The 25,000-nt window shown below is 43.7% G+C and overlaps 2 protein-coding genes across 2 annotated transcripts in view; both read right to left on the bottom strand.

Moving 5' to 3' along the window:
- Positions 1-25,000, bottom strand: part of LOC127001728 (uncharacterized) — a 179,847-nt gene that overhangs the window by 24,674 nt on the left and 130,173 nt on the right. The window lies entirely within an intron of this gene.
- Positions 1-25,000, bottom strand: part of LOC127001727 (uncharacterized) — a 60,170-nt gene that overhangs the window by 23,796 nt on the left and 11,374 nt on the right. The window lies entirely within an intron of this gene.

A 25,000-nucleotide genomic window follows, 5' to 3' on the forward strand; every position in this document is an offset into this window, starting at 1 on the left:
CATTTTTCTGCAGCATTCGTCATTCGCATAATCGTCTCATTTATATAAAGTAATTATATTTTTCACTAATTACACACTAAGGCTCGCAAACCATTATGTATGATTTACGACACAGACGCTAACATTTACACTGAATTCCCGTGTCTATGGGAATGATTCGCACACACACACACACACACACACACACACACACACACACACACACACACTCAATTTTAGACCAGCTATACAGCAAAATTACACCAAAACTTCGTCGTTGAAAAGAAAACTCTACACGGGAACACACACACCATCTCTCACTCTTCCTCGGCCTCATCTCTCTCTCTCTCTCTCTCTCTCTCTCTCTCTCTCTCTCTATATATATATATATATATATATATATATATATATATATATATATATATATATATATACACATACATATATATCATTCTATCTCTCTATCTATCTATCTATCTATCTTCCTCCATTCTCCGGAAATTTGGTGCAAACGAGCTAGTTTGAGAACACCCATAATCTCCCCCTCCTCCTTTGCCTCCTCCTTCTCCACCTCCACCTCCTCATCCTTATCCTCAATCTCCTCCATTCCCCTTTGAGGACGATTATGGAGATGAGACTAATTTCCTCTGTTCTCTCGCTCTCTTGCCTTGTAATCTACACCTACTTACTCCTCTTTCTTCTCCTCATCCTTCTCCTCCTTCTCGTTTTCCTTTTCCTCTGCCTCCCCCATATGTGCTTTTCACCTCAATTACCGGAGAAAAAAATATAGGATGCATTCCCCTCCCTTTCTCACATCTTCCCTCGTGCCTGTATCCATTCTATTTTCCATCCTTCTTTCCTTTTTCCTACTTCCTCTTTTTCGTCCTTTCCTATATTTCATCGTTCCTGCCTTCCTTTCCTTCTTCCTTCCTTCCTTCCTTCCCTCCTTCCTTCCTTCCTTTCTTTTCTTCGTTTTTTCTCACATTGCAAGAAGTTCATTGAACTTCATTAATCCGTTAAAACTCAATAACTTATGGGTTTTATGCTCTCTCTCTCTCTCTCTCTCTCTCTCTCTCTCTCTCTCTCTCTCTCTCTCTCTCTCTCTCTCTCTCTCTCTCTCTCTCTCTCTCTCTCTCTCTCTCTCTCTCTCTCTCTCTCTCTCTCTCTCTCTCTCTCTCTCTCTCTCTCTCTCTCTCTCTCTCTCTCTCATTTTGTATTCTTTCCTTCTCTTTGCGTATCCTTCCTTTTAGATTTTACCTCCCCTTGCTTTTCTGCTCCCATCTTCCTTTCCTCTCATCTTTTCTCGTCCCCTTTTCATCCCTTTCCACTCTTTCTCTGTTCTTTTTTTTTCACTTGTATTCACACACACACACACACACACACACACACACACACACACACACACACACACACACACACACACACACACACACACACACACACACACACACACACACACTGCTTTTGTTCGTCTGAGTGAGAGAGAGAGAGAGAGAGAGAGAGAGAGAGAGAGAGAGAGAGAGAGAGAGAGAGAGAGAGAGAGAGAGAGAGAGAGAGAGAGAGAGAGAGAGAGAGAGAGTCTTTTAACCTTGATGGACATAGCAAAGTTTCGTTCAAATGTTTCCAGCGAGCTCCGGCCAAATTGATTCACAAGGCTGATGATTATGTCTGTTATCGAAAGTTGCTCGGCTAATTGCGCCTAACTTTGTATTGGCTTATCCGGCGGCCTCGCGGCGGTGCTCGGGAGTTTGCGGCTTAGTAAATCACGGCGCCGAGTCTGGTTTGCCTCCCGCCCTTCCTTCGTGCCTCTCCGTCATCGCCTTTTACCTTCATCTCTCTTTGTTTTCTCCACTCCTTCCACCCTTCGTCTCTGTTACCCATTCTTCCTTTCATTTTTCTCTGTTTTCTCCCGCCTCTCTTCCACCTTACCCCTCTTTTTTTTTTTTTTTTACATTAATCTATCTTTGTTTTCTCGCCTTTTCCTTCCATCCTTCCTCACCGTTATTCTTCCCTTCGTCCTTCCTTCCCGTCATCCCTGCTCTATCTTGTCCTGCCTTCTCCCTTCTTCCCTCTATTCTTGCTTTCCATCATCCCTTCTTATCTTTCCCCTTCATCCTATTCAACCGTCCTTCCTTCCTTCTTCCCTCCATCCTTTCTTTTGGGCTTTCCTTCTTTCGTCCATCCTTCTCCACCGTCCCTTCATCCTCCCTTCTTCCCTCCACCCTTTTCTATCTCATCCTCTTTCCTCCCTCATTCCTCCTCTTCCTTCTCTCTCCTGCCTCCTCTCCTTGACTCAATTACACGCCGCCCTGACCTTTTTTGATCGTTTTAAAGGTTCGTAAGACACTGTTTTTGGTCAAATGTCTCGTAATTCGCTCTAAAACTACATTTTAGTTTCAGAGATCCCTTGTCACATTCTCCCACCCTGAAATTTTACTTGCCTGTTCCTGGAAACTACCTGTGTGAGAATACTTAATGTCCATCTTTTGTTTTGTGAGTGTCGCAGCATAGAGAGAGAGAGAGAGAGAGAGAGAGAGAGAGAGAGAGAGAGAGAGAGAGAGAGAGAGAGAGAGAGAGAGAGAGAGAGAGAGAGAGAGAGAGAGAGAGAGAGAGAGAGAGAGAGAGAGAGAGAGAGAGAGAGAGAGATGACAGAAATAATAGACAACCAGACAGGTATAGACAGATTGACGTAGGCAAAAATAAATTACCGGGAACAGAAACAGATTGACGTAAAGGGAATCTCAACAGACGTAAAGACAGGCTATATAGAGAATGTTAAAAACAAAATATCTGGCTTGCTGAGATATAAAAAGTCATGCTGTAGAATATTGTTGCAGAAGAGTTCGTAAAGGAGAGACAAAAAAGAATGAAAAGAAAAAACACCTGCGACTCAAATGCCTTCGAGGGAGGAGTATCAAGACGCCTCACCAACAGATTTTGAATGTTGTATTTGGGTGTTCTTTTACTCTTCACTTTTGGGAGCAGCGACTTGGCGGTGGTTTTCTTTATTTTTGTTTTCGCCCTTGAACTGCCTCCTTTGCTGAATAAAAAAAAACTGCCAATAAAATAGAAAAACGGAAACAACTAACCACCACCACACAGCAGTATTTTTCTGTATCTTTTTTTTTATTTTTTTTACCCTTGAGCTGCCGTCTTTGCTGCAATAAAAGAATGCCAATAAAATAGAAAAAAAACGAAAACAATGGCCCCTCATCCATAGACTTCGCGGCCCTCAGCTCCGGCTCAGCCTTGATTCCGGTCAGTCCCAAAGGAGAGTAGCCCATAGACATTCCATCGCCTTGTTCCAGCCTGCCTCGTCTTGCTGAGAATGTGTATCAGACGGACGTGGCCTCTCCTCTCACAGAACTGACAATACCTTTACTGCGGCGTACGATGAGGTGGAATTAGAAAACTAGTGAAAAGAAAGTGTTGGTGTAGCTGTAGAGAAAACGATTTATGTATGATTTAGTAGAGAAGATTGTAGGGGTGGCCGAGCTGTTTGCTATGGGGGATAGAAGGAGAAAGGAGACAGGAATGGAGGAAGTGAGGAGGCTGTAGGGATGGAGGAAGGAATTAGGAAGTAAGTGAAAAAAAAAAGTTGGTGTAGCTATAGAGAAAACGATTGATGTGGGGTTAAGCAGAGAAGACTATAAGGGTGACTGGTCTGTTTGTTTCGGGAAAAGAAGGATAAAGGAGGCAGGAAACTGGAAAAAGGGGAAACTGGATATGGATAAGAGCAAAAAGAAAGCATAAAGAAATATAAAAGGAAAAGATACAGGAAAATAGGAAATGGTGAGACTTTGGGTATGGATAAGAGCAAAAAGGGGACATAAAAGGAATATAAGAGGGGTGGAAAGAGGACGAAGGAAGGGAAAAGAGAGACAAATGGACGAAACGAGGAGGCTTTAGGGAGGGAGTGGAGGGAGGGAGAGCTTCGAGGTGCAGGAAATGGCTGTCGCTCGGCAAAATAACGTAATGAAATCAAATCTGTGGACGGATCTCGTGTTGCGTGCCACCGAGCGTTTCTGTTTTAATTAGAGATATGCAGCCACCACTTGACCCTTTATGAAGTGCCGCGGGTCAAGTGTCGCAATACAGGAGTGGAAATATCGTCAGCGGCACCGGATGATTTTCTCTCTCTGGCGATGTTGAGAATGTTGATTAGTTTTGCAACGATGTATCTTTCGACGCTCTCTTCCTTTTAATTGGCTTATAATGTTGAGTCATCTGCGTAATCTATTTTCTTATCGCTATTGCTGCTTGATTTGTTATTCCCGAGGCGTGAGTTTTGTCTGTAAAGCTCAATAAACTTCCTCCAAAATTCCGTATCAGCAGTGGTGGCTGTAAGTTTTTACCAGGTGTTGCCTCAGCGAGATGGGCACCTTCCCGCGCCGCTTAGCCGTGGGTGACGCGCGGATCGGGGCTCACAAACTAACCACGTAATCATTTGTGCGTATTTCCCGGCAAAGACTACAAATGTAACCCAGCCCTAACCCCTAACCCAGCCGAACCGTAACCAAACCCAACCTTAGCTAGCCTAACCTAAACCGGGCCGGGGACAAGGCATCGGCAACATGAATATATAAGACACTCTTGATAATCAGACTAATCACCCTTGTGGCCTTGGAAATGTTTGTTGTGGGAGCCGACAGCGTCTGAAGATACGGACAGTACTAACGATTCCGGCGGCCGTGGTCTGAACACATACTGACGCCCCCCCTTCAAACACCAGCCACTCGTACCAAAGCCAAAACACAGGTTATAAATATTTCAACACAAAGACTGGCGCAAAAACAACATCGCCTTCAAATCGAGTTCAAAAGCTCATTATTATTCCATTCAGGTCTCGGCACGGTGACTCCTGGGAGAAGACGTCGGCTAATACGGAGAGAGGGACTGGGTGAAGGCGCGGGAGGGAGAGTAGGGAGGGTGGGAGAGAGATAAGAGACTTTGTGATGGAGCGTGGGTGTCTGGAGAAGATAGGTGAGGGAAAGTTAGAGGTAAGAGGAGAAGGAGAGAGCAGAGAGACGTGGGCATAAGTTATACAGGGAAGAGAAAGCGTAGATATTAACGTCGACAGGTGAAAGGCAAGACGAGTGAGAGGGTGAACACGATGATGCAGCGGATGAGTAGCCGGAGTGTGCAGAACAGATAATTAAGGAATGAAGGGAGAGAGGGGAAGACCTCGGAAGAGTAGGTGCCAATGTAGCTGAGTGGCGGGAAGGGCGGCTGACGAGGCGTGTAAGGAAGAGGATACAAGTGATAGGGAGAGGGGACAGAGGAGGGAAGGGTAGCGTGGTAACAAGACTGGTGGAGGCAGAGAGGATGAGGAGAAGGAGAAGGGAGTTTGAGGTCAAATGTGTAGGTGTATAAGCAATGCAAAGATGATAGTGTGGATAAAAAGACAAAGACGGAAAGATGAGAATGGCCAGGAGAAAAGAAGATGAGTAGATGAGACGTAGATTAGACAGAGAAAGGGAAAGATGAAAATGGATAAGAAGAGAGAAGAGGATTGGCTGAGGACAGATGAAAATGGCCAAGAGGAAAGAAGAGGAGTAGATGAGACGTAGATTAGACAGAAAGGGAAAGATGAAAATGGATAAGAAGAGAGAAGAGGAGTGGCTGATAAGTGGATGAGACAGAGAAAGGGAAAGATGAAAATGGCCAAGAGGAAAGAAGAGGAGTAGATGAGACGTAGATTAGACAGAGAAAGGGAAAGATGAAAATGGATAAGAAGAGAAAAGAGGAGTGGCTGATAAGTGGATGAGACAGAGAAAGGGAAAGATGAGAATGGCCAAGAGGAAAAAAGAGGAGTAGATGAGACGTAGATTAGACAGAGAAAGGGAAAGATGAAAATGGATAAGAAGAGAAAAGAGGATTAGCTGATATGGATGAGAAAGAGAAAGGGAGAGATGAAAATGGCCAAGAGGAGTAGATGAGACGTAGATTAGACAGAGAAAGGGAAAGATGAAAATGGATAAGAAGAGAGAAGAGGATTGGCTGATAAGTGGATGAGACAGAGAAAGGGAAAGATGAAAAGGACCCAGAAGAAAGAAGAGGAGTGGATGACAAAAAGGGGATAAGACAGAGACACGGAAAGGTGAAAATACCCAAGATGAAAGGAGAGGAATAGAGAAGAGAAAGAATGAATGAGTGTCTTGTGTCGATAGAAGTTGATAAGAGAGGGAGGGAGCGTTTCAAAAGCCATGTGCATGAGTGAAGGAAAGGCTGGTGTGAGGTGAAGAAGTGAGGAAAGTGAAGTGAAGTGAAGGTTGTCTGTAACTGGGGTAAAAGGCAACAGAGGCAGGAAAGGAGAAAACGGAGAGGCTTTAGGAACGGAGTATAGAAAGGGAGGGAGATCTTCAGAGGGTATGCATAACATTAGCAAAAAAAAATGTAAAAATAATTTGCATGTATATTTTAGGGCTTAAAGAGACGAAAGAAGAAAGAGAGATGTAGAAAAACGAAATATGAAGACTAGGGTATTGATAGGAGCGCAAAGGGAAAGAAAAGAATAAAATAGAAATGCCTGGATGATATGTGAAGGTTTGTGAATGGAGAAGGGTGGAGAGGGAAGGAAAGGAGAGCTGTTGGTGGGAGGATAAAGAGAGGCATAAAAGAGGAAAAAGAGAGAAGGTGTAATAGGGTGAATAGAGCAGACGTGAGGGAAATAGGAATGGTGGGTGATGGGAGGGGTGGGGGGTGAGTGGAGGGAAGGACGGGGGTATATCTAGAGGAAAAAGAGAGAAAAAGAATCCGTCGGAGGGGAAATAAAAACAGAATGTGTGTATTGCGTGGAGAGAGAGAGAGAGAGAGAGAGAGAGAGAGAGAGAGAGAGAGAGAGAGAGAGAGAGAGAGAGAGAGAGAGAGAGAGAGAGAGAGAGAGAGAGAGAGAGAGAGAGAGAGAGAGAGAGAGAGAGAGAGAGAGAGAGAGAGAGAGAGAGAGAGAGAGAGAGAGAGAGAGAGAGAGAGAGAGAGAGAGAGAGAGCCTAGTCGAGTTTTAAAGCAAGGGAGAGGAAAAGGAGTGGGAGAGGGGTGGGATTAACAGGGAACATAGGAGAGGATAAAATGTGTGTGTGTGTGTGTGTGTGTGTGTGTGTGTGTGTGTGTGTGTGTGTGTGTGTGTGTGTGTGTGTGTGTGTGTGTGTGTGTGTGTGTGTCGCTCCCTCAGTTTGACCTTTCACCTTTATGAAAACTTTAAGAGGAGCGAGCCGGCCACCGATCCTTCCATCCTTCCTTCCTTCATCCCTTATCCTTTCATTCCTCCTTCCTTTCGTCCTTCATCCTTTCATGTTTTATGTCCTCTTTCCTTCCTTCGTTTATTACTTTCATCTTTCAACCTTCCATTTTACCTTTCATTAATTCTTATTTTTTTCCTTCATCCCTTCACTCTTCCATTCTTTCCTTTTTACCTTCCTTCCCTCCTCCATTCATTATTTTTTTAGCTATCTCTTCCTTCTATCCGTCTCTTATTCCATCCCTTACATACATTCATCCTCCCTTTCCTCTGTCCTTCCTTCACTTTTTATTCTTTCACTCCAACCTTCATTCATTCATTCATTCATTCATTCATTCATTCATTTCAGTCTTCCTTTCTTATTCCCTCTCTCCCTCCCTTCTTTCCTTCCTTCCTTCTGCACTTTCTATATTCTTTATTTCCTAATATGCTCCTTCCCTTCCTCCCGCCCTTCCCTCCTTTCTTCCTTTCTCTCTTCTTCCTTTTTTCCTTTCTCTCTTCTTCCTTTCTTCCTTCCTTCGTTCTTTCCTTTCTTCTTTTCAGCCCTCCATTCGTATTTCCCTGCCATAACTTCTTTTTTTTTAATTTATTTTCGAATATTCATTTACTTTCCACTAAGCTCATTTTCTCCTTTTCACGCAATTTATCTTCATTATAATCTATTCACTCTCTTCCCTTTATCCTTTTATTCCTTTGATCTTATTATTCTCCTTCTTTTCCTGGTTTGTGGGGTTTTTTTCCTTTCGTTCCTCTCTTCGTCCCTTTGTAACTTTCGTATTTCCGTTCTTTCGTCTTCCCTCTCTTCACCCAGTTATCCAGTCAGTTATTATATTATTTTCCGTTTCTTTTGCTTTTTTTCCTTTTTTTCTTCCACAACGTATTCGAATTTCTTCCTCTATCAATACAATCTTTTTCTTTCGACGATCTTCCTCCCACTCCTTTCTCTTATACCGTTTTTCCTATCTATTCAATCTTTCTGACATTCTCTCTCTCTCTCTCTCTCTCTCTCTCTCCTGTAAACTGGAAAAAAAATATTGTATGGAAGCAAATCAAAGGAATTAGGGACGCAAAGAGAGGAAGAGATTAAGGGGAGAGAAGATAAAAAGGAAGAAGGGGAGAGTGAGTGGATAGGAAAAGAGAATAATTGCGAAATTGTTGGAAAGGAGGAATAATAGATAGGTATCTGACAAGGCGAGAGAGAGAGAGAGAGAGAGAGAGAGAGAGAGAGAGAGAGAGAGAGAGAGAGAGAGAGAGAGAGAGAGAGAGAGAGAGAGAGAGAGAGAGAGAGTACTAATTTAAAAATTTAAGTTAATAATACACACAAGGCCTAATGTTCTCGGGAATAATTACTCACGCTAGTGGCCGTTCAATGACTTCCTCTTCCTCTTCCTCTCCTTTGTTTCATCATTATCATCATCGTCTTTTCTTCTCTTCTTCATAACCTAATTAATACATCAGTTCCTTTTCTTTTCTTTCTATCTTTCTCCTATTTGTGCTCTTCTTTCGCATCATATATATCAACGACCTAGAACTAGGATTAAAATCCACATTTTCTATATTTGCTGGCGGTCCAAGGTGGGAGGGAAGGCCCTCACGACTGCAGACTGCGAAATCATTCAAAGAGACTTGGACCAGATCATTCAGTGGTCGGGAAAGTGGCAGATGTCCTTCAACACTACCAAATGTGCAGGAGGAAAAACACCTCGGAGTCACTATCAGCAGTGACCTGAAACACGCAAAATACTGCAAGTCCGCCTGCAAGAAAGCCAATACTATGCTCGGGTTCATAGCGAGGAACTTCGAATACAAGACGCCGGGAGTTGTGTCACCCTTGTACAATTCTCTGCTAAGGCCCCACCTGGAATACGCCGTGCAATTCTGGTCTCCTAACTACAAGAAAGACATTGAATTACTCGAGAGAGTATAGAGACGCGATACGAAAATGATACCATCATTGAGAACGCAACCTTACGAAGAACGACTCAAGCGACTCAACCTCTTCACGTTGGAAAAGAGACGACTGCGGGGAGACATGATACAAGTCTTTAAGTACCTGAACAAGTACAGTAATGTTGATCACTCCAAACTTTTCACGCTACAGTCTAACCGGCGAACAAGAAACAACGGTAAAACATTTCAAGCCTTACGGATATCGGCAGGAGTTATTCTTCGAACCGAATCGTCCGCCACTGGAACAGCCTTCCTGCAGGAGTGATTAGTGCGGAAACAATCAACTCTTTAAAAATCGCATTGACCGTCACTTTGCTGCGTCGGGAGTGAACTGAACGTATCCACGAGTACGTTCAGTTGTAGCCTACTTTAATCCTTCCCGGAAGCCACTCCTGATGTTGACAGATTGATTAAATCTCTTAAAGCTGGCAGCCTCGCAATGAGTTAATAGGCTTTCTTCTACCTGCTCGTCCATGTTTCCATGTTTCCTGCTCTTCCTCCTTCTCTTTCACCTTCTCCTTCTCTTTGCCCTCTTTGGTGTCTTCATTTCTCCTCCTCCTCCTCTTTCGCCTCCTCCTCTTTTATTTTAATCCTTTCTGTCTTTTCCTATTCCCTTCACTCCCTCCTTTCATTATTCCTCCTTGTCCTCTTTTTCCACCTCTTTTCTTCCTCCTCCTCCCTTCTTCTTCTTCTTTCGACCTGTATCGCTTTGTATCGCTTCGTAGGTCCTCCTCCTCTCGGTCCTCTCTTCTGCTTATTCACACTTTGCTTCTCTATGGCATTATATTACTCAACTTTCATCATTGTAATGCACTATCGCACTTTAATTTTTCAGCTTTTGTTGCTTGAATCTTATTTGTAATGCTTTTCCTTTACTAATTCAAGCATTTGTGTCCTTTTTTTCCAATATTGCGTTACGAACACTTTTGTTATCTCTGCAATTCTCTCTGTTTCCTCTTTGTCTCCATACAGCCCTAACATTGTACAGATTTCCCCGTTGTCCTCCTCTAGCCTCCTATCCCATTCCTCTCTGCCTATTACCGTCATTATTGAGCTTAATAACTCCCCTCTCTGTCTCTCATAATTGCTGCATTCTACAATTAGATATTCCACCGTTTCTTTCTCCTGTCCTGCAGCTACAACGCTTTCTCCCCCGTCCCTGTTCCTGCCATTTACCTCCAGGGTTCCCGTTATTCCTATAAACAAGAGCTTGCTCCCCTAGTCTCCTGCATGCCAGTCTACTCCCTCAGGTTTCTGGTTCCTACTGTACCATCTTAGCGTCGACTTTCCATAAAATTCTTCTTGACATTTGTTTTGTCCGTTCCTTTCAATTTTCTTCTTTATATCCCTGATCTCCATATCTCATGTCACTCCTCTTTCAGGTTTTCTCTCCTTCTCCACCTCTCTAACTCTTTCCTCCAGGTGAACTTGTTTCCATTCTCCTGCATTATTTTCTTTGTCCATCTTTGCTCGCTACTCTTTTCAATTTTCATTTGGAATCATAACTAACCCTTTATAATTTTCTCCTTAAAAGTGCTCCAGCCCAACCCTCTTTTCCTTTTTTTATATCATTACTGTCCTCCCCTATCCTCCTTCTCACCCTCTTCCTCCTCCTCCTCTTCCTCTTATTCCTCAGGACAATTATTCGCTCTATAATTCAAATCTCCCCTTTCTTCTTTCCTGCGTGATGAAGCAGATTGGACAATAACATTATCCCTCCCTCATTTTTCCCTCCCTTCCTCCTCCTTGTCCTCCCTCCGCCTCATTATTTACCCCTCCCTTCGTCTTCCCTTTCCTCCCTTCTCCCTCCCACTCTTCTTCACTGATGGAGATGTGAAAAATTAAGTTATTTTCTCTCTCCCTCGCTCCCGAATTTCCATCCCACTCTCCAGTCTAACATTCTTTCCTTCATTATTTATCTTACATCCCCCCCTCCCCCCCTGCCTGCTTAATTATCTACCTACCAATCTACCCACTCTGTTTAACCAACTACATACCTACTTACCTATTTCCCTGCCTACTTACCAGTCTACTTACCCTCCTACCTACCTACCTATTTATCTGTCTACCTACATGTCTCCGTTCCTACCCTCCTGCTTGCTCCCTACTTACCTACCACCTACAGTTCTACTTACCCAACTATCTACATACATACATTCATCCTCTCTCTCTCTCTCTCTCTCGATTACTGAGAGAGAGAGAGAGAGAGAGAGAGAGAGAGAGAGAGAGAGAGAGAGAGAGAGAGAGAGAGAGAGAGAGAGAGAGAGAGAGAGAGAGAGAGAGAGAGAGAGAGAGAGAGAGAGAGAGAGAGAGAGAGAGAGAGAGAGAGAGAGAGAGAGAGACAATAGACTGGTACAAAGGTCACACATAATCCTGGACAGTGATATAAAGTCAGAGGTTGACGAGTCGCGCGCACACTCACACACACACACACACACACACACACACCGTCACAGAAGGCAGAATAGTACGAGGGGGAGAGTTTTTTTATTTGATTTCCTTTACTTGCTCGACCTGAGTTTCTCGGTCTGGACAGCAAGCAATAATGAGGATGAAGAACAAGAAAAGAAAAAAAAAGAAAAGAGAAAGGAGGAGGAGGAGAGTAGGAAAGGGAGGGCGGCGAGAGGCGGGTTATGAGGAGAGAGAGGAAAAGGAGGAAAAATAATGTTGAAGTGGCAGCTGGCAGGTAGTGGAGAAGAGAAAGAACAAAAAGAACAAAAAGAAAGGAAACTAAAACGCAAAGGATGAAGATAAAAATGAGCAGGGAGAAAACTGTTGTCTTATATTGTTACATTTTAAAGTTGATTATTTTCCCTTTTTGAAGTTTTGAACACACGTAAAACTAACAACTCCGGCGGCCATAAATGAAGTCCTTGATGCCAATATCCGCTTATAACAGCAACAACAACAACAAAATCTCGCCTCTGCTTTCGGTAACAAACTAACTTAATTGAAGAGGACAAAGACGATGCTGAGAGGTCGCACGCGTCGCAAGAAGATAAGATTATTTACCTGGTTTTCATATGTAATTTTGTTTTAAGTTTTAATTGTCTTAAAAGCATTCGTGTGTCCGGAGCGAGAAGAAAACGTAAGGTAATAAGCAGTAAGACTTTAATATTCTTCTGTTTCGTTCTGTTCATTTCATTGCAAGTTAATACAATAAATAAGATACAATGAAATGCACACAAATGGTTTCAGAGCATTTAAGGTTAATAGGAAAGGAAAGAGTGTGACTGTGATGTTGGAAAAGGACAAGGAGACGGGAAAATGAGATGCAGGAAAGGAAATGCAAGAAACGAAAGGAGATGTGTGTATGGGAAGTGGACGGGAAAGGACGAGAGGGAGAAAATGTTAAACGAAATCGCTAATAAAGAATATCAAAGAAAAGAAGTATAGAAAATGAGGAGGAACAAGTGACTGAGAGAGGAAAAATATGTAAGAATAGGAACACACTGAAATGTATGAGAAAGGATATTAAAGGAAGATCTGTTAAAATTTGATGGAAAAAAAGAAAACTGTAAAGGCCGTGAGAAAAACTTTCAAAATTGTATTACGAAAATGAATGAAAAAATAAAAAGGAAGGGAAAAGTTTGAGAAGTCAGGCAGACATTCTTTATTAGCGATTTCGTTTACAGACAGACACAGACAGAGAGACACACATTGAAACACAGTCAAAAAAAGATACGTACGTCGAGACAGAACAAAGCGTCACAGTAAACAGAAGCCTTAATTGATCTGTTTCCAGGAAGCTCAGATGAACAGACAATCAAGGCGGTGCAGAGGCGAGCACTGTGTCGCCGCCTACTCACCTGTCCCACACCTGTGCCACCCATGTCCCACACCTTTGTCTGTGTCTGCCCGCCCCTAGTTTTGGCCCCCGCATTGCACTTGTTGACAGAGACGCCGTGTGTGTGTGACAGGTTGGGGAGATTTTTTTTTTTTTTTGTGTGTGTGTGTGTGTGCATTTTAGATGAATATATGTACGTTTAAACTGTCAGTCCACCTGTCTAATGACTTACACTGGTAACTCAAATAACTTTTCTTATAATACGCCAAGCTTTCACCTCTCTTTGAAGGCTAACATTATACGGCGCGTCTGTCTGTCGTGTGTTTGGGTGTTTTTCTTCAGTTTTTGTGTCCCGTCTTTTATGTCCTCCACGCTTTGGGGAAAGGAAGAAGAATAAGAAAAAAGAAGACAAACACGTTGCGAAGTGGGAAAGTATTTTCAATTGTTTTTTTCGTTTATCTCCTCGGTGTGTTTGCATTGTTGTGTTTCCTTTTTGTATTCACACTTTGTCTTCTTTGTTTTATTATTATCTATCACACTGGCGTAGCCTGAGGGGGGGCAGACTGCCCTTCCTGGGAAATTTTGGGGGAAATTTTGTGGAAATGCTGGAACAGATTTTGTATGCTCTTTTTGTCATAACTTTTAAACACTGTTTTGGAGGCACAGCCACAGTGTAAAATGGTCATGATAAAGGAGCTCTCATAACAATAAATTAACCGCTTTTATTAGTTATGTTGTGGTTTTCAGTTGACTCCCGAAGTTCTTGTGCTTCAAACTTTCTTGCCTGACCATTGTTACAAATAAGTCGACTTTGCAAAGGCTTCTAAAACTGTTTTCATCAAAGTCTGCAAGGTAAACATCTGGACACATTCAGTAGGGTGGGTTGGGCTCTTGTGGCCGTCCTATTACATTTACATTCGTTTACGCCTAAACACAATGAAAGAAAAAGAGCACGATCAGCTGCGTGGAGGCGAGGAGGCGCTCTGATCATCTGATGGCTGATGCCGCGGTGAATTCTGAGGCGAGTTTTTCAACTTTTGCATGTCTCATGTTATTTTTCGTGCTTATTTCATGGTGAATACTATTCCTGAATGTGCCTGGAGTGTGCAAGTAAGATACTGAATGTGGAAAGAAACTCAGTTATGACAAAATGAGAAGACAAAAGGAAATGTCAAAGCAGAAGATGCCGCCATTTTTGTGTTAATATGGTGGAGGTGGTGGTGTGGATGCAACGTACACTGGTTATATAACTGTACGAAACATCCACAGGAGGGGTCTCCCGTGGCCCAGTGGTTAGCGTCTCCGCCTTACGTGCCGGCGAGATGCTGGAGCGCATAGGTTCGACTCCTAACCGGTTACCGGTGCCCTTGGGAGTGGAAAGGTTGGGCTCTTTCCGTCACCCCAGCCCCATTGTTGGGCCTCCACTTGAAGGATTGGGCATCTCTCTACAGTCTGGGGGGTTGCGCGGCATGCACCGCCTTCCTCCCTTGGAGGATTTTTTTTTTTTTTCAAACCACATCAAAGAGCGCTACTTCTGATGCCAAATGTTTTGGGGAAATTTTTCAGGTGTTTGCCCCCTCTGGGAAAAATCCTGGATACGCCACTGATCTATCCGACCAATTATCTGTCTTGTTACCGTCAGATGGGAATGGGGAAAAGGATAGATGGGAGCTGGGGCAGAAAACGAAGAGGAGGAGGAAGAGGAGGAGGAGGAGGAGGAGGAGGAGGAGGAAGAGGAAGAAGAAGAAGAGGAGGAGCAGGAGCAGGAGGAGAGAAGAGGGAAATCGTGAGGAAAGTGCGTTTCAATATTCACTATGAACGCTTTGCGTCCATCATCCTTTTTGGAGGAGGAGGAGGAGGAGGAGGAGGATTCAATTAACTTATACAGATGAGGCGAAAGGCTTGACGGCACCTGACCCAATTAGGGTCTTTGTAAGCCAGGTGCCTCGGTGGTGGTGGTGGTGGTGGTGCTGGCAGTGATGGTGGTGGTTATGGCGATGGTAATCCTAGTGGTGGTGGTGACAGCGGCCTAACGAACCGACAAAACAAAATATTACGAATTCGTTTCATCGTGAAGGGAGGAGGAGGAAACATGGAAATGCAGGCAAAAGAAAGGCTATTGCCTCATTACGAGGTTGCCCGCTCTGTGCTTTAATCTGCTTGACAGCCACTTGGTGCCCGCAGAGCAGATGAAAGCACTTCGGTATTCAATTTATTCCTGTCGCAACGAAATAACGATCGATTCGATTTTTAAAGGAGTTGATGGTATCGCACTTACTACATTTGAAGGAAGATTATGCCAATGGCGGATGACTCGGTTTGAAAAGAAGCTCCTGCCAGTATCTGTGTTACATCGCCTCGCTCGAATATGTAGAGCGTTGTTTCTAGGTCTTAGGTTAATTTGTTGCTCAAAAAACTTGCAGTGGTCGACGTTATTAAGCTTCTCCAGGTACATGAACACCTGCATCATATCTCCTCGTAAGCGTTTCTTTTCCAGCGTAAAGAGCAGGAGGAGGAGGAGGAGGAGGAGGAGGAGGAGGGGCTTGAGGAAGGGAGCGAGGAATAGATAGATGAAGACACACACACACACACACACACACACACACACACACACACACACACACACACACACACACACACACACACACACACACACACACACACACACACACACACAGAGAGAGAGAGAGAGAGAGAGAGAGAGAGAGAGAGAGAGAGAGAGAGAGAGAGAGAGAGAGAGAGAGAGAGAGAGAGAGAGAGAGAGAGAGAGAGAGAGAGAGAGAGAGAGAGAGAGAGAGAGAGAGAGAGAGAGAGAGAGAGAGAGAGAGAGCGGGGGGAGGGGAGGAGAAGGAAGATATAAGGAGCCGCATAAATCTTGTTCCAGACTAAGATACTTTCTACTTTATGCCGCAAGAGGAGGAGCAAGAGGAGCAGCAAACTTAGATGATAAAGACAAGAATAATAAAATAAAAAAAACAAGGAAAGAAGGTGGACCTGGGAGAGGAACTTGTCAAGGAGGGAATAAAAAGACGAGGAAGAGCCCGGAAAAAAATAAAAGTAAGAACAGGAAAAACTTTGCAAGAGGAAGAGAAGTTAATTAAGGCAGGATAATGGGGTGAAGGAGAGGAGAATGACATTAAAGGAGGAGGAAGAGGAGGAGGAGGAGGAGGAAAGAAGAGGAAGCAGTAAGGTCCCGGGTAAAGAAACACAAGAGGAAACGAGGAAAAGAGACATGAGAAGAAAAAGAAGAAAAAGAAGAAAACATGGAGACATCCCAGGAAAAAGAATAATGATATCTAGTGTTTCAAAGGAGGAGAAGGACGAGAGGACACAGACTGCGCGGCACGGCGTGACCTACAAAAGTGAGACTCAGGAATATCGTCTTTCCGGAAAATTGGTCGTCCCCGCATGTAATAGGGGTGAGGATGTAGGGAGGGGGGCATTAAGGTGTGTTTGGGGGAGCTGTGTGTGTGTTTGGGTGGAGGGGAAGGGGCTGTGAGGGGGTATGGGTGGTGGTGGATGGGTGTCAGTGTGCAGGTGTGGATGTGGGTGGGTGGATGTGTGGCTATGGGCATTGGTTTGGGTCTGGTCGGTTGTGGGTGTGGGTGTGGGGGGGCTGGTGTGTTGGTGAATGTGTGGGTGGGTGTGGGTTTGTTTTTTGGTGCGGGTGGGTGAGTGTGGGTTTGCGTGTGTGTGTGTGTGTGTGGGTGGTTAGGTGGGTGTTTGGGTGTGTGTATGGGTGTGGGTGTTTGTAGGTGAGTGAACATGGTTTGGCTGGTTTCGGTGTGTGTGGGTGTGCTGTGTTGGTGGGTTGCTGGGTGTGTGGGTGGGAGTAAGTGGATTGGTGGGTGTGTGGGATAGCAGATGGGTGGAGGGGGGTGGGTAGGTGGGTGGGTTTGGTTTATCATATTTATGAAGACAAACTTTCCTTTCCGCTTCACTGCTCTCCTTCCCCCCTCCCTCCCTCCTTCCCTTCCTCCTTCCTTCCTCATTCCCTTCCTCCGTCCCTCCAACCTATTCCATCCGTAGGTCTGTCTTCCTTCCCACCTTCCATTCATCTTAATTTTCCCCTTATGTGTCCTCCTCCTCCTCCACCAGCTCCTCTTCCTCCTCCTCGTGTTCCTCCTCCTCCTCCTCCTCGACTTACTTCTCCTCCTCCTCCTCCTCCTCCTCCTCTTGGTTAAACATTTCATTCATTTTTTCCGCTATCTGTCTTCCTTTATTTACTTTACCTGATAAGTTATAGCGTTTTTTTTCATCTTTTTTTTTCTTCATTTCTTCCTTTTCTGCAGCTCCACGTCCACATTTCTCACTTTATTCCGTATCTTTGCTTGACTTCCTTTTTTTTCCTTGCTTTCTTTATTAACTTTTATTCAGCTTTTTTTATGTCTGCCTACTGCTCGAAACCTTGCAACCGTTCATAAGTATTCCTCTCCTATTATATACTTAACTGTTTACTGCTACCACCCCTTTGCGCTTCCTTTTTCTCTTATTCTTATTATTCTTATCATTATGTATTTTTATTCTTATTCCCTCTTCCATTCCACTGTGTATTAATCTTTCCTCTATCATGGCAGCTTGTTCACTTACTCCTATGCCTTCCTTTCATACACATGCTCGTCCTCTTCGTCACTAGTTGCTGTAATACAAACTCAAAAATAAACAGGCAAACTAAAACAAACTCATCTGCTGTCATGGTTACTCGCATCTTACTTTTTCACCCCTTTGCACTCCCTGCGGTGACATATTTCCTTTCATCTTGTTGTTTAATCTCGCGTGTGTTATCCTATAAAGTCCAGTGAACCCCGGCGACTTTGTAAGCTAGTCCTACATCTACGCAATCCTGTGAACTTTAATGAGAGTCGTGGGGAGGAGTGGTGGGGAGGGTGGGGGGAGGGGAAGGAGAGGAGAAAGGTTAGGGGACCTCGATACACGATTTAAAAGTTTTTGTTCTCATTATCGTGATAGACAAGTTACCCCACTTTTAAATCCACCTTCACCTCTCTCTCTCTCTTTTTATTTTTTTATTTTTTTTAATCAAGGGTATAGTACGAAGAGGAAGTGGGTTAGTGGTGAGGTACAGGTGGGGAATAGGAAAGACAGTAGGAGTGTACAGTTGTATGGTGTAGGTTCGTTAGTTGTTCTGGTGTAGTTATTGTTTATCGGGCACCTTATTTGTATACCCCCGGCGTGCTGGGGTTTGTGTGTTTGGATTGTTTGTGTAGAGAGCTGTTGCTATGGCGTCACTTGTGTGAAGTGATGTGGGCGGTTGTTCTCGTAGTGACTTCAAGCTGCGCGGAAACCAGGGTGGACCAAGTTCGTGCTGCCGTCAAGCTCCTTGACGTGGGTGGAGTTCACGTCGTCTTGCTGGTCTAGCTTCTCCCATATCTTTCCGGCCGCCTCCAGTAGCCTTGTGCTGACTAGTTGTACTCCGAGTCTGCGGTGTTGTGCTGCTGTGTTTTCCGTGTACGGGTATTTCTGTCCGGTGGCAAATCTCAGCGCTTTGTTCTGCAGCCTCTGAAGCTGTAACATCTTGGTGTGGGAAGCCATGTGTGTCGGGGTGGGTGAGTAGTCTAGTATAGGAAGTATCTTAGTCTTTACTAGATACAGTTTGAGCCGCTCTGTGAAGTGCCAGAATCTGTTTAGTGATGTGAGGGCTGTTTTAACTTTCATGGTTTTGTCGTTGACGTGTTTAACGATCAGGCCGGTGGATGTCACTGTGGCCTAATATCTGGCATTGTTTTTGGTGGGAGATGGTGTTGCCCTGTATTTGTATGTCATTTAATTTTTCCTGCCGAGTGTCTCTCTTTCCACTGTTTCTATTTCCTTTATACTTAATACTTTTTTTTGTGTGTGTGTGTGTTTAGAATGTATCTGCTTTCCTCTCTGTCTGCTCCTTTGTCTGAATGCAGTCGTTCATTCCTCCCTATTTTTCTGCCTCCTAGTCAACCTGTGTGTGTGTGTGTGTGTGTGTGTGTGTGTGTGTGTGTGCATCAATTTGCAGACAGACGGACAGACAGACAAACGGACAGGCAGCAATTTAGTTATTCTCTTTAACTCTCGAATCACAGCTGTGTGATAACTTCAGCGTGCTGTTTCACGTTCATATTAATTGTTTCTCTGAATTCACTTTCCATCGCGTTTGATCTGTTTGTTTTCCCTTATATTTTTTCTATTTTTTCTTCAAGGTAATTGTACTCTGTAGTTGCCTTTTTACGTGCTCGTTTTGTTTCATGTTTTGGATGTTTGCGTTTGTTTTACGCTTATTGGGTTTATGATCTACTCTTGCTTTTTCATGTTTTGGATATCTGTGTTTGTTTATTGTGTTTATGGTCCCTTTCAGTACTTTTTTTTTTTTTTTTTTTTTTTTTACGTCTTGGCCTATTGCGCCGGTAGGCTTCTTCCCGGTGGATCCTGACGGTCGGTCCAAGGTTTCTTCCCGGTGTGTCCTGATGGTCGGCCCAGCCCGTTCTGGCGCAGGCGAGTGTTTATAGTGGCGCCATCTTGCATTGGCTCTTGCTGCCCTCCCGGAGGTCATCTTTAATCCTAGAATCTAGAGTCCGGGTTGATAGGTGGTCTTCTGGACAGCATGTGGGCAGTTTTAAGCCACTCGGCGGCGGCTGAAAAATCCCAGCTTGGTGGCACCGGTCGGGGGTTGAACTCGCGTCCTCCTGAACGCGGGGCCGTCTTGCTATCTGCTCATCCACCGCCTACCCATAAGAAATGTAAGAAATGTGATGTTAAATGCGGTGAGGAGTGTTCACCTTCGCTGTGTGTTCACTGTTCATAGCGCCGCCACACCGGTCCGTCCTTCCTTACAACCAGTACTCGCATACAGCCAAATATCTCTCCTTAAAAACATTTCTCTCCAAATCAATACTGACATTTGAAGCATCTACTCATAGGTCACTTTTGTAATATGAGTGACAAATAGATCACTTTTGACTAAACTGAGTAGCAAGACTGTTTCTCTCTCCACATTCACACTACATGATAAAATAATTCCTATATTTCGAGCATTAATTCATAGTCAGTTTACGAAATGAGTGACTGATAGGCTCATTTTGACTAAACTGAGTAGCAAGACTTGTTTTTTCGTCGATTCAGCCACACTTTATGATCTCTTTACTTCGTCATCACTTTGTGGGAAGTTAAACCTCTCGTTCGAAAAGCTGCCGTAGACAAGGGAATCCTCCAAACGCTCCTATCATTCGGCTTTTTACTGCACCGCCAGACTCCATTTCCTCGGCCGTCTCAAAACAAAACGATGCTCCTGTTGGCGACTCCTCAGCCCCGTCCTCGTCCTCGTCTCCGGAACCAAAGTTGAATTACAAGCGTCAGAAAGAAGGATAATTAAGAAATTTGAGATGTATCGAAGAAGTTTGGGTTAGGTTAGGATTACTCTTTCATATAGTTGGAAACGAAGTATTTCAACGCTTGTTTTCTTTCCCGAAAGGATAAACAGCTGGGTGGGATGCACGCCGACTGGCCAGGCCGGGATTGGAACCCAGGCCCGCAGATTCGTGCTTAGGGACGCCTGCCGCTGCAACCCGGAGACGTTGGAATATTGCAGCAAATGTTTGTTTTTTTCCAAAAATTGTCCATAGTATTCTGTTTGACGGTATTGATTTTATCCAGTCTTTTTGGTGTGTGTGTGTGTGTGTGTGTGTGTGTGTGTGTGTGTGTGGTGCGCGCGCGCGGATGCTAAAACAAATAAAAACGGCTGAAGTACCAACATTCCATTTCAAAGGGAATATGAAACGCTAAAAAAAATTTTTTTTAAAGAAACTGATGAAAATCAGCGAACTAAAACCTCTCGTTTGAAAAGCTGCCGCGGACAAAACCTGAAAGTTCGGACGCAAAATTTTTCTTTACAATTTATTTTTATTTTTCTAAACACCGGCAGCAGAAAACAAAAGCAACTGCAGCAGCAAAATCAACAGTAAAAATAACAGCCACAGTAACTGCAGCAACTCCCCGAAAGAAGCAACAAACAAAAACAATAGCAAAGTTCCCACCACCACCACCACCACCAGCAACAACAACAACAACAATAACAACAACAACAACAACTCAATATAATACCTAGCCAAACTTTACGTGAATGTTATATTATTTGGTCCGAACCTACCATTAGACAGAGAGAGAGAGAGAGAGAGAGAGAGAGAGAGAGAGAGAGAGAGAGAGAGAGAGAGAGAGAGAGAGAGAGAGAGAGAGAGAGAGAGAGAGAGAGAGAGAGAGAGAGAGAGAGAGAGAGAGAGAGAGAGAGAGAGAGAGAGAGAGAGAGAGATTTTTACATAGATTTACATAGAAAATCAGACCACACAGACCCCATGGTCCAGACTTGGTGGTCTGTCCTTAAACCTAAGTGATTTTTCATTAATCAGAAGACTCCAAAACGTTGCACTTCTACTCTAGTTGATATTAAGTTGAAGGAAGTGACGGTCGAGCTTATTTTTGAAGGAGTCAATCGTGTTACACTGGACCACTGATGGTGGGAGCTTATTCCATTCTCGCACTACAACGTTGGTGAAGAAAAATTTGGTGCAGTCTGAATTTACTTGTCTACATCTGAGTTTTACGCCATTGTTCCTCGTGCGCAAAGTGTCATCGATCATAAACAATGTTGATCTGTCTACATTCGTGAAACCATTAAGTATTTTAAAACATTCGATCAATTTTCCTCGGAGGCGACGTTTCTCAAGAGAGAACATGTTAAGGGTAGAAAGCCTTTCTTCGTAGGATTTGTTGCGCAAGGAAGGGATAATTTTCGTTGCCCGACGCTGAACACCTTCTAATTTAGCAATATCCTTTGCATGGTGGGGAGACCAAAACTGTACCGCATATTCCAAGTGGGGTCTGACTAAACTGTTGTAGAGCGGGAGTATTACATCTTTATTCTTAAATAAAAAAGTTTCTTTTAATGAAGCCCAACATTCTGTTCGCTTTATTTGCTGCATCGATGCATTGCTGTGAGAATTTGAGGTTTGACGCGATTTTGACCCACAAGTCCTTGACGCATTGAACGCTTTTGAGTTTAACGCCGCGCATTTCGTAATCAAACTTCTTATTCCTCGTTCCAACTTGAAGGACCTGGCACTTGTCTACGTTAAAGGGCATCTCTCATCTATCCGACCAAGCTGAAATTTTGTGCAAATCCTCTTGGAGGCTTTGCCTGTCTTCGTCAGTGAGAACCGAGTTACCAATCTTTGTGTCGTCTGCAAATTTACTAATGCGGTTATTGAGTCCAACATCCACGTCGTTGATGTAAATAATGAAGAGCACTGGGCAAAGAACCGAGCCCTGAGGGACGCCACTAGTGACCGGCGCCCACTCTGAGTTAAATCCGTCAATCACTACTCTTTGTTGTCTGTTGCTCAACCAATTCGCGATCCATTGGTTTACCTGACCATCAATACCTATTTGCTTTAATTTGTAAAGTAATTTATGATGCGGGACTTTATCAAACGCTTCTGGAAATCAAGATAGACTACGTCCAGTGATTTGGTTACGTCATAAACAGTGAAGAGGTCGTTATAAAAGGTTAATAGATTTGATAGGCAGGATCTTTTGTTTCGGAAGCCATGTTGTGAGTCCCCAATTAATGAGTGGCTTTCAAGGTAACTCACAATTTTGTCTCTAATTATGCCCTCAAGTAGAGAGAGAGAGAGAGAGAGAGAGAGAGAGAGAGAGAGAGAGAGAGAGAGAGAGAGAGAGAGAGAGAGAGAGAGAGAGAGAGAGAGAGAGAGAGAGAGAGAGAGAGAGATTAAATTCACTGTAGAGATAAACACACTTATACTTGAGATCTCCTCCTCCTCCCCCCATTTTTCCTTCTCCTCCTCCTCCTCCTCCTCCTCCTCCTGTTTTTGATGTTATTTATAATGGAGTTCGTGCGTCAATAATCCATATGTAATACTGTATGCGTCTGTATAGTTATTTGTGTTTCTTGATGCTGCTGTAAATGTTGACGTTACTTTTATTCAGTTTTTGTTCCTGGTGATGGTGCTGGTGATAACGATCCTCCTGTTTTTGTTGTTTACAATGTTCTTGCGTCAGTCTGTGAATTTCATAGGCAATAATGTACGTGTCCCCGTGCGCGTTACTATTAAGATGTAGATGGAGAAGCTTGGAAATATAAGCCGGAGCAAGTGTTTTATAGTGGCGCCATTCTTGTTTCGCTCATGCTGTTCCCCAGAGCTTCACCTGATCATTTTGAGAGAGTTCTTTGACTAAGTTATAAGCTGTAGGTGTTTCTGTGGTGCCCTGTGCAAAGTCAAAAATCATTCACAGCTACAGGCCATAAGGGTGAAATTACGGTGAGGACATGTCGCCGTAACTAGTGTATGCCACCACCATGACCTTCCTCGCCTTCTCTTTCAGGTGTGTGCAGCGGAGACTAGGAAGATGGCCGCCAGGTGTTCCCAGGTGCTTCATAATATAGGTAAGAGAATTAAGAATCTCTGTACGTTAAAGCTATCCCTTTATATTTCTTGCTTTTTTTTTATTCTACTTCATACTAAGTAACTCAACAGCACTTTTGTTTTTATTTCACCAAGAGGCTCCGAATAAATAACGTAGGTATCGAAAAGACTGTAGAGAGAGGGAGGATGAAAATTGTTTTAGGTTGACAGGGGAAAAAAATCACAGGTTAAAAATAGTGCGGTGATGGTGACTTGTGTGAGAGTGACGATATTAATGATGATGATTAGTGTGTGTGTGTGTGTGTGTGTGTGTGTGTGTGTGTGTGTGTGTGTGTGTGTGTGTGTGTGTGTGTGTGTGTGTGTGTGTGTGTGTGTGTGTGTGTGTGTGTGTGTGTAGGAGTGATGAGAGTTTATGAGGGAAAGCGAGAGGGGAATGGTTCTACATAATTACAAAGTATTGAAAACCGTTGGTAAGTTATTAGGAATTTGTTCACGCGATATGGAGGCGTTTGCTGACGTCATCTTACTTCCTTTTAAAGTAACACAGCTTCTCCGTCAGCGATATAAAACACTATGTACTTTTTTTGAGTGATACGTAGGCGTCAATACCATTTACACGAGAGCATTCACTCCACGTGAAATAAGAGAGTTAAAATCAGAGTTAAAAAAAGGCAATGTTTAAAGGCCGAGGTCAAGAGTCACAGGAGTCACCAGGCTTCTCAGGATTTCTGCCTCCCACAGGGTCAGCCAAATGACTCCTTCAATAATAGAATGTCCTGCTCGCCGTTGTCCTGTTCGTTGCGTCCCTAGAGCCGTAGCATAAGAGACTTTAACCACATTCATCACAGGCGCCCTGTTGTTTCTAAAAGAGACGAGCGAAATTCAAATTGATGCTGATATGATCGTGATTTTTTTTCACTGTAGGTATCGTCAGGATCTCGAAGAAGTTGCTAGAGCACCAAAAAAATTATTGTTTTACTAGCATCAATTTTAGTTTTTTGCGGCCTTTTCGGTAACAACACGGCGCCCGTGATGGCGCAACACTTTCCTATTCTGTAGCGCAGCGTCCCTCGCCTTCCTGCCGCAGACGACTCCCACGGTGCCCTCGTCCGCTCTCTCCGCCTCGCGGCCTCCTGTTCCCCCTCGCCGCGACCTCGAAAATTAATCCTGGGAAAGTAAAGTCTATTCAGATCCTAGCTGGGTTCTAATCAGAAAGCAGTTGGCACTGGAGGGACGTAGGACGAATTTCCCTTTCAAAACATTAAGGTTGTGGAATTTCCTTTTATGAATGTGGGGGATGAGATGTGGATGTGTTCAGTTACTCCAACACGAAAGCTGTGACCGAACACACGAAATTTCTTCTTTCCCACTGCAGACACAACTCACCGGGGAAACACTGACTTGGCATATGAAAGTTATTGTACGAGTTGCCGCAAAAAAGAAATGCAACAGTCAGGAGTGTTGCTTTCCTACGCTTAAAGAAAAGAAAAATCATGGAAGGAAAGAAAGCTGTAAAGTATGAGGGAATAGCATTCGTGTAATGATTTATGGAATGTATGAAAACTTGAAAGGTGTTTGCCGTAAAGTATATTGGCGAATAAAGGGTTGGAAATCTTCAAAAGGTTT

This window comes from Eriocheir sinensis, chromosome 21, assembly GCF_024679095.1.
Source record: "Eriocheir sinensis breed Jianghai 21 chromosome 21, ASM2467909v1, whole genome shotgun sequence".
NCBI classification, from domain to species: domain Eukaryota; kingdom Metazoa; phylum Arthropoda; class Malacostraca; order Decapoda; family Varunidae; genus Eriocheir; species Eriocheir sinensis.